The sequence below is a fragment of the Triticum urartu genome, unplaced genomic scaffold, assembly GCF_056163025.1.
Source record: "Triticum urartu cultivar PI428250 unplaced genomic scaffold, HENAU_Tu73 scaffold2, whole genome shotgun sequence".
Classification (NCBI taxonomy): domain Eukaryota; kingdom Viridiplantae; phylum Streptophyta; class Magnoliopsida; order Poales; family Poaceae; genus Triticum; species Triticum urartu.
The window spans coordinates 4,077,474-4,087,473 of record NW_028260368.1 but is presented as its reverse complement, the minus strand read 5'-3'; the positions used below and the strand labels follow the sequence as shown (position 1 = coordinate 4,087,473).

General features: G+C 33.0%; 1 non-coding gene across 1 annotated transcript; it reads right to left on the bottom strand.

Annotated features, from left to right (window-relative positions):
* Nucleotides 1-9,692: 9,692 nt before the first annotated feature.
* On the bottom strand, nucleotides 9,693-9,772 carry TRNAL-UAG (transfer RNA leucine (anticodon UAG)). The gene has a single exon. It is a non-coding gene; the product is annotated as a tRNA-Leu (tRNA).
* Nucleotides 9,773-10,000: the final 228 nt, after the last annotated feature.

Below are 10,000 nucleotides of genomic sequence, written 5' to 3'. Positions count from 1 at the left end.
GTTTGATACGAATAATGACAATCGTTTCAGTATGTTAAGGATACAGATGTATCCACAATTCATTTAGAGTTACTTAATAGTCTATTTCTTATACCATATCTCTATCCCGTGAAATTCTCGAGCCAAAAGATGGATGCATATGCTGTGTTTCATTTTGCTAAATGATATCAATTAAATGGTGTATCAATTCCATAAATTGCATATAGCAATAAATAAATCAGCAAAATTCTTTCTAATATTTTAGATAGAAGAAACATTTCTTCTATCTAAAATATTAGAAAGAATGTACCCTTCTATCCAAATCCAATTTGCATCGATAAAATAAATCCAAATTCCAGTAGTAGATGAATAATTGCAAATTTGTGTGTGTACGAGATTAGAATAACTTCAAAATAACTGACATAATTTTGTATTTTTCCTGATCAGAAAAATACATGAAAAAGAAAGGAGGTAGAAAAATTTTTGGATTTATGGTTAAAGAAGAAAAAGAAGAAAACAGGGGTTCTGTTGAATTTCAAGTATTCAGTTTCACCAATAAGATACGGAGACTTGCTTCACATTTGGAATTACACAAAAAAGATTTTTCATCGGAAAGAGGTCTACGAAGACTTTTGGGAAAACGTCGACGTTTGCTGGCTTATTTGGCAAAGAAAAATAGAGTACGTTATAAGAAATTAATCGGTCAGTTGAATATTCGGGAGCAGTAATTTAATCGTTCAAATTTTTTTCTTGTTTTATTATTTTTTTAGTAGTCTTATAGTAGTCTTAGATTTTTCATTTTGATGAGCCTCGCTTTGAGGAATTCATGGAATAATCCATTTTCATGGAATAATGAATTAAGGAAGAAAGGATATGAGTCTACCGCTTACAAGAAAAGATCTCATGATAGTCAATATGGGCCCTCAACACCCATCAATGCATGGTGTTCTTCGACTGATCGTTACTCTCGATGGTGAGGATGTTATTGATTGTGAACCCATATTAGGGTATTTACACAGAGGAATGGAAAAAATCGCGGAAAACCGAACTATTATACAATACTTACCTTATGTAACAAGGTGGGATTATTTAGCTACTATGTTTACAGAAGCAATAACAGTAAATGCACCAGAATTCTTGGAGAATATTCAAATACCACAAAGAGCCAGCTATATTAGGGTAATTATGTTAGAATTAAGCCGGATAGCTTCTCACTTGCTATGGCTTGGACCTTTTATGGCGGATCTCGGCGCACAGACTCCTTTTTTCTATATTTTTAGAGAGAGAGAATTAATATATGATCTATTTGAAGCTGCTACAGGTATGCGAATGATGCACAATTACTTTCGCATCGGAGGAGTAGCCGCCGATCTACCTTATGGATGGATCGATAAATGTTTAGATTTCTGTGATTATTTTTTACGCGGAGTTGTTGAATATCAACAACTTATTACACAGAATCCAATTTTTTTAGAGCGAGTTGAAGGAGTAGGTTTTATTAGCGGAGAAGAAGCAGTAAATTGGGGCTTATCGGGACCGATGTTACGAGCTTCTGGAATACAATGGGATCTTCGTAAAGTAGATCCTTATGAGTCTTACAACCAATTTGATTGGAAAGTCCAATGGCAAAAAGAAGGGGATTCGTTAGCTCGCTATTTAGTACGAATTGGTGAAATGAGGGAATCCATCAAAATAATTCAACAAGCTGTAGAAAAAATTCCTGGAGGACCTTATGAAAATTTAGAAGTCCGACGCTTTAAGAAAGAAAATAATTCTGAATGGAATGATTTTGAGTATAAATTTCTTGGTAAAAAACCTTCGCCCAATTTTGAATTGTCAAGACAAGAGCTTTATGTAAGAGTAGAAGCCCCAAAAGGTGAATTAGGGATTTATCTAGTAGGAGATGATAGCCTTTTCCCCTGGAGATGGAAAATCCGTCCACCCGGGTTTATTAATTTGCAAATTCTTCCTCAGCTAGTTAAAAAAATGAAATTGGCTGATATCATGACGATATTAGGTAGTATAGATATCATTATGGGGGAAGTTGATCGTTGAAATGATAATAGATAGGGTAGAGGTAGAAACTATCAATTCTTTTTCGAAATTGGAATTATTAAAAGAAGTCTATGGACTGATATCGATTCTACCCATTTTGACCCTCCTTTTGGGAATAACAATAGAGGTACTCGTAATTGTGTGGTTAGAAAGAGAAATATCTGCGTCGATACAACAACGTATTGGTCCTGAATATGCTGGCCCCCTGGGCCTGCTTCAAGCTATAGCAGATGGGACTAAGCTACTTTTTAAAGAAGATATTCTGCCATCCCGAGGAGATATTTCTTTATTTAGCATTGGACCCTCTATAGCAGTCATATCAGTTTTATTAAGTTTTTTAGTTATCCCTTTGGGATATCATTTTGTTTTAGCCGATCTTAGTATTGGTGTTTTTTTATGGATTGCCATTTCAAGTATAGCTCCTATTGGTCTTCTTATGGCAGGATATAGCTCAAATAATAAATATTCTTTTTCAGGCGGTCTACGAGCTGCTGCTCAATCCATTAGTTATGAAATACCATTAACTTTTTGTGTGCTAGCAATATCTCTACGTGTGATTCGTTAAAATAGATCTTTTTCCTATAAAATCCATTAACTATTTATATTCCTTTTCTTATTTAGTATTTGGGTTGGTAAGTTAAACTAGATAGCTATATGAGTGAAACAAAACAGCTTATAAATTTGTAGTAAAAAGAAAAAATCTCATTTCCTACGTACAAGAAAAAAGTGGAAGTAAACATAAGCAGTGTAAACTCTTTATCCCAAGGTTGATATTTTTTAATTAGTCATCATATCTTGAAGCGGCCAAGAATAAAGGATTCACGATATGGAATTCCATTACTAGAATACTCCTAGTTATTACTATAACTTAATAATCCATAAGAAGAATCCACCAAAAGTTAGTGAAGGGTTAGGAACACTAAAGTACATAAAGGATTAGTAATGGAAAATCTAAAACATTAGAGATTTTTGCCCATAAAAGGAATCATAATAAGGACTTGCAATTTGTAGAAATTATCAAGTAGTACTTTCTTCGGATTCCGATCCAGAGTATGTTCCCATTCACTTGTTAAGGAAATGGCTATCAAGAACGAATTAACCCTTTATCCATTTTTTCTTTTTAAATACCCCCTCCCTGGGGAAAGAAGAATAGTAAAAAAGATATGGAGTGCACTAGAAAAAATTTTCATTATTTCCTTCCTCTATCCATATTCATGCAGAATTGCTCATGAACTAATACCCAACTCTTTCCATTTATTAATTGAATTCCTATAACAAGTAACAAGTGTTTTATTCCAAGATTAAGTTATTACTGAACAAAGAAAAATTTTCATTATATTATAAAGGATGAGATCAATTCGGAAGCGCTTTTTCTTATTCTAGCAGACGGAATTCCTTTGGTCTAATTTAGGACTTTCAAATCTATTTTATTTTATCTAATTCTATCTACGCCCCCGGGGCTAGGAACAAAACAGTCCTTTCCTTTTTCTGATCATAGAGAAGCCGTATGAAGCTAAGGTTTCATGTACGGTTTTGAAATAGCGGTGGGAACTGTGATGTTATCACCGACTATGATTATCTAACAGTTCAAGTACAGTTGATATAGTTGAAGCACAGTCAAAATACGGTTTTTTTGGATGGAATATTTGGCGTCAGCCTATAGGTTTTCTGGTTTTTTTAATTTCTTCTTTGGCAGAATGTGAAAGATTACCCTTTGATTTACCAGAAGCGGAGGAAGAATTAGTAGCAGGTTACCAAACTGAATATTCCGGTATCAAATATGGTTTATTTTATCTTGTTTCTTACCTAAATTTATTAGTTTCTTCTTTATTTGTAACAGTTCTCTACTTGGGCGGGTGGAATTTATCTATTCCCTATATATCCTTTTTTGATTTTTTCCAAATGAATAAAGCAGTTGGAATTTTGGAAATGACAATGGGTATATTTATTACATTAACTAAAGCTTATTTATTTCTCTTCATTTCTATCACAATAAGATGGACTTTACCGAGGATGAGAATGGATCAGTTATTAAATCTTGGATGGAAATTTCTTTTACCTATTTCCCTGGGCAATCTCTTATTAACAACCTCTTCTCAACTTGTTTCACTATAAATAAGATAATACAATAATAGTAAGAATATTTTCAACACAAAAGCTCTCTCAAACAAGAGAAAGAAACATATCTTTTTCATAGATATTTAGAATGAATATGTTCCCTATGGTAACTGGGTTCATGAGTTATGGTCAACAAACAATACGTGCTACAAGGTACATAGGTCAAAGTTTCATAACTACCTTATCCCACACAAATCGTTTACCTATAACGATTCACTACCCTTATGAAAAATCAATTACACCAGAGCGTTTCCGAGGGCGAATCCACTTTGAATTTGATAAATGTATTGCTTGTGAAGTATGTGTTCGCGTATGTCCGATAGATTTACCCGTTGTGGATTGGAGATTTGAAAAGGATATTAAAAGAAAACAATTGCTTAATTATAGTATTGATTTCGGAGTTTGTATATTTTGTGGCAATTGTGTTGAGTACTGTCCAACAAGCTGTTTATCAATGACTGAAGAATATGAACTTTCTACCTATGATCGTCATGAATTGAATTACAATCAAATTGCTTTAAGTCGGTTACCAATCTCCATAATGGGAGATTACACAATTCAAACAATTAGGAATTCGTCTGAAAGTAAAATAAACAAAGAAAAATCTTCGAATTCAAGAACGATTACTGATTACTAAACTTTGATTTTGTCTTTCTGTTATAAAAATCTAATAATTCTTTATTAAACTTTAAAATTAAACTATAAAGAAAAACGAAAAACTACTGCTTATTGGAAATTATTTCTTATTTTAAATCAGACTAGATTTTCGTGATATAATATAATTTATAACTATAAGTTTATACACAAAAAAATACCCTAATCCTTTTTTCCTTCCTTGAATCCTTTAGTTTTAGTCAGTTCATGAAAAATTTTATACTATTAATTTCTTTTTATCCATAATGGATTTACCTGGACCAATACATGAGATTCTTATGCTATTTGGGGGATTTGTTCTTCTACTAGGGGGTCTAGGAGTAGTATTACTTACCAACCCCATTTATTCTGCCTTTTCGCTGGGATTAGTTCTTGTTTGTATATCCTTATTCTATTTTTTATTAAATTCCTACTTTGTAGCTGTCGCACAACTTCTTATTTATGTGGGAGCCATAAATGTCTTGATCATATTCGCTGTAATGTTCGTAAATGGCTCAGAATGGTCTAAAGATAAGAATTATTGGACTATTGGAGATGGGTTCACTTCACTCGTTTGTATAACTATTGTTTTTTCACTAATGACTACTATCCCAGATACGTCGTGGTATGGAATTCTTTGGACTACAAGATCAAACCAAATAGTAGAACAGGGTCTCATAAATAATGTTCAACAAATTGGAATTCATTTAGCAACCGATTTTTATCTTCCGTTTGAACTCATTTCCATAATTCTTCTAGTTTCTTTAATAGGTGCAATTACTATGGCTCGGCAATAAGAAAACTTAGAAAAAGTACAAATTATAAGAATTGCAAATCTAAAATAAATAACTAAAGAATCACAATTTTGATTTAGTAAAATCCATCTACTGCCAACAAATACCTCCTTTTTTTTTTTTTTTTTTTTCTTTTGTTGTGTAATTGTTCTATTGTAATTAATTGAATCGGTTCAATTCTTGCCCTCATATTGAAATGAATCGAGATTGATAAGGAGTTAGTTAATGATGTTTGAGCATGTACTTTTTTTGAGTGTCTATTTATTTTCGATTGGTATCTATGGATTGATCACAAGCCGAAACATGGTTAGAGCTCTAATATGTCTTGAACTTATACTGAATTCAATTAATCTAAATCTCGTAACATTTTCTGATCTATTTGATAGTCGCCAATTAAAAGGAGATATTTTCGCAATTTTTGTTATAGCCCTTGCAGCTGCTGAAGCCGCTATTGGACTATCCATTCTTTCTTCCATCCATCGTAATAGGAAATCCACTCGTATCAATCAATCTAATTTATTGAATAATTAGACTTTTGAATAATTAGACATAGAATCCTCTAAACAAAGGCGCACATATTAAAATAAATAGAAATCAATACTATTTTCTTAGTATTATTTGAGAATATCCATTTTTTTTAGTAGATTATTGCATAGTATTCTTTTTCACTTAAATGAATTTTTGTATTTGTAATTCATTGATATTGCAATTTGAATATTGCAATAATTTATATTGAAAAGACGATAGCCAATTTATTGGCTAATTCGAATTCGTCTGTACAATTCGTAAAATTCTTTCTTATTTCTTATTTATTGTTGAAATCCAAAATTAAAGTCTCTTGGCTCTCTTCACGCTTTCTCACAAACAGATTAAAAAATAGATTTTTTTTTTTGAAGTTTGGATAAACCATTGCTTCGTCTGGTGTCTACAATACATATGACTCATTATAGTACTAATTTCATTTTTACCAGATCGAAAAATTTTATGTTGAAAAGAAAAATTTATAGATCCAATGTCACATTCCGTAAAAATTTACGATACATGTATAGGATGCACTCAATGTGTACGAGCTTGTCCAACAGATGTATTAGAAATGATACCCTGGGATGGATGTAAAGCCAAGCAAATTGCTTCCGCGCCGAGAACCGAAGATTGTGTGGGTTGTAAGAGATGTGAATCTGCCTGCCCGACAGATTTTTTAAGTGTCCGCGTTTATTTAGGGCCTGAAACAACACGTAGCATGGCTCTATCTTATTGATACGTTACAAAAAACTTCACTCGAATCGTCTGATTCCTCTTTACCGAAGAAGCCTGTGCTCGAAATAATCGAGCACGGGCTTTTCTGGTCAAAACGTATCTTGTCTTTATCACTTTATCATGAGTTATTTTCCTTGGTTAACAATACTTGTTGTTTTGCCGATATTTGCAGGTTCATTAATTTTCTTTTTACCTCATAAGGGAAACAAAGTCGTTAGGTGGTATACTATATCTATTTGTTTATTAGAATTCCTTCTAATGACTTATGCGTTCTGTTATCATTTCCAACTGGAGGATCCCTTAATCCAATTAAAGGAGGATTATAAATGGATAGATGTCTTCGATTTCCACTGGAGATTGGGAATCGATGGACTTTCATTAGGATCTATTTTATTGACAGGATTTATCACTACTTTAGCTACTTTAGCAGCTTGGCCAATTACACGGAATTCGCGATTATTCTATTTCCTGATGCTCGCAATGTATAGTGGTCAAATAGGATTATTTTCTTCGCGAGACCTTTTACTTTTTTTTATCATGTGGGAGTTAGAATTAATTCCTGTTTACTTACTTTTATCCATGTGGGGGGGGAAGAGGCGTCTATATTCAGCTACAAAGTTTATTTTGTATACTGCAGGCGGTTCCATTTTTTTCTTAATCGGAGTTCTGGGTATGGGCTTATATGGTTCCAACGAACCAGGATTAGATTTGGAAAGATTAATTAATCAATCATACCCTGCAACCTTGGAAATACTTTTATATTTTGGCTTCCTTATTGCTTATGCTGTCAAATTGCCGATTATACCCCTACATACGTGGTTACCAGATACCCATGGGGAAGCACATTATAGTACATGTATGCTTTTAGCGGGAATATTATTAAAGATGGGAGCATATGGATTGATTCGGATCAACATGGAATTGTTACCTCATGCTCATTATCTATTTTCGCCCTGGTTAGTAATAATAGGAGCGATCCAAATAATCTATGCAGCTTCAACTTCTCTTGGTCAACGAAATTTCAAAAAAAGAATAGCTTATTCCTCTGTATCTCACATGGGTTTCATAATTATAGGAATTGGTTCCATAACCAACATTGGACTCAATGGAGCTATTTTACAAATATTATCCCATGGATTTATTGGTGCTACACTTTTTTTCTTGGCAGGAACCGCTTCTGATAGAATGCGTCTTGTTTATCTCGAAGAACTGGGGGGAATATCTATCCCAATGCCTAAAATTTTTACCATGTTTAGTAGCTTTTCAATGGCTTCTCTTGCCTTACCAGGAATGAGTGGTTTTGTCGCAGAATTAGTAGTATTTTTTGGACTAATTACTAGTCCAAAATTTCTGTTAATGCCAAAAACACTAATTACTTTTGTAATGGCAATTGGAATGATATTAACTCCTATTTATTTATTATCTATGTTACGCCAGATGTTCTATGGATACAAGCTATTTAATGTTCCAAACGCAAATTTTGTGGATTCTGGACCACGAGAACTCTTTATTTTAATCTGTATCTTTTTACCAGTAATAGGAATTGGTATTTATCCAGATTTTGTTCTCTCCCTATCCGTTGACAGGGTAGAGGCTCTCTTATCCAATTATTATCCTAAATAGGTTTGCTTTTTTTTACTCGTCTGCTCTATTAATGCAGAAATAAGTAAAAAAGTATATAATGCAGAAATAAGTAAAAAAGTATAATTAGATCTATCTCGAATTTTTGAGAACCCTTTGATAAGGCGTTCAAGGGGTTCTCAAATAAAACATAAAAGTAAAAACCTTCATTTCATGAAGGTTTTATTTTATGTAATCATTTAGGTGTTAATGTAAACGAACCATAACTATGTAAGCCTATTCCTAATAGATTTATACCAAAATAACAAATCCAAATTATAAGAAATCCTATCAAAGCTATAAGTGCAGAATTCGTACCCTTCCAATTTGGATTTGTTCTACTATGTAAATAAATTGCGAATATGGTCCAAGTAATAAATGCCCAAGTTTCCTTAGGATCCCAATTCCAATAGGATCCCCAGGCCTCATTAGCCCATACTGCTCCACAAAGAATACCTACGGTTAAAAGGGTAAATCCTAGGCTAATGACACGATAACTCCAAGAATCCAAACGCTCCGTTAATTGATATTTGTAATAATTTGGAAATGAAGGGACAGAGGTTCTTTTTAAAGCACTTCTTTTTGCATAAAAATATTTAATATCACTAAAGAAAAATGTTTTATTTAAAACATTTTTTTTCTTTTTAGAAAAGAAATGGAAATTATTTCGAAATCTAATGATTAGAATAGCGGCAGATAATAAGGATCCGCACAAAAGAGTTGCATAGCTTAATAACATCATACTGACATGCATCATTAACCACTGAGATTGTAGAGCAGGTACTAGTATCGTGGATTGATGCATTTCAGTTAAAAGACCCGATGTGGCAAAGCCTTGCGTTAAAATAGTACTTGGCGTAGTTATTGTGCTTAAATCATTTTTAGAGTTCTGTATTTTAGGAATGGTATGAAGAATATACAGGGCCCATGAAAGGAAGATCAATGACTCATATAAATTACTTAATGGAAAATGTCCCGAGGAAGCCCAACGAGAAACTAAGAATCCTGTTATAGAGAAAAAAGTAACTATCATTCCTTTTTCTGACGAATCGCGTAATCCTCCAAGTTCACGAACTAATAAGGTTATAAAATGAATCGTAATCACAATTGAAATCGTTGAGAAAGAGATATGAGTTAGTATATGTTCTAAAGTTGCAAATAGCATAAGGGGAAGGTCCCATTACAAAATTGTAAATTTCGAATTGATTTCTAATCTATTGTATTCTTTTTCAAGAATGCCGCCACTCGGATTCGAACCGAGATGCTTGAGCACTGCTTCCTAAGAGCAGCGTGTCTACCAATTTCACCATGGCGGCTAACTTCAAATAATAGGTAACTTAAAAGAATAATAGCTATTATCTTGGGAATCGTCGATATTGGGAAAGTCCATAAAATTTAGGAACATTAGAGTTTTCATTAAAATAGACTTCGTTTGGTAGTATCGTTTCCATTTTTTTTTTTTACAATAAACTCTTGCTTTGCCCAATAGAAACACAAACACTGCTTGAAAGAGTTGGAACTTCTTTTTTCTAACTTGCAATTAT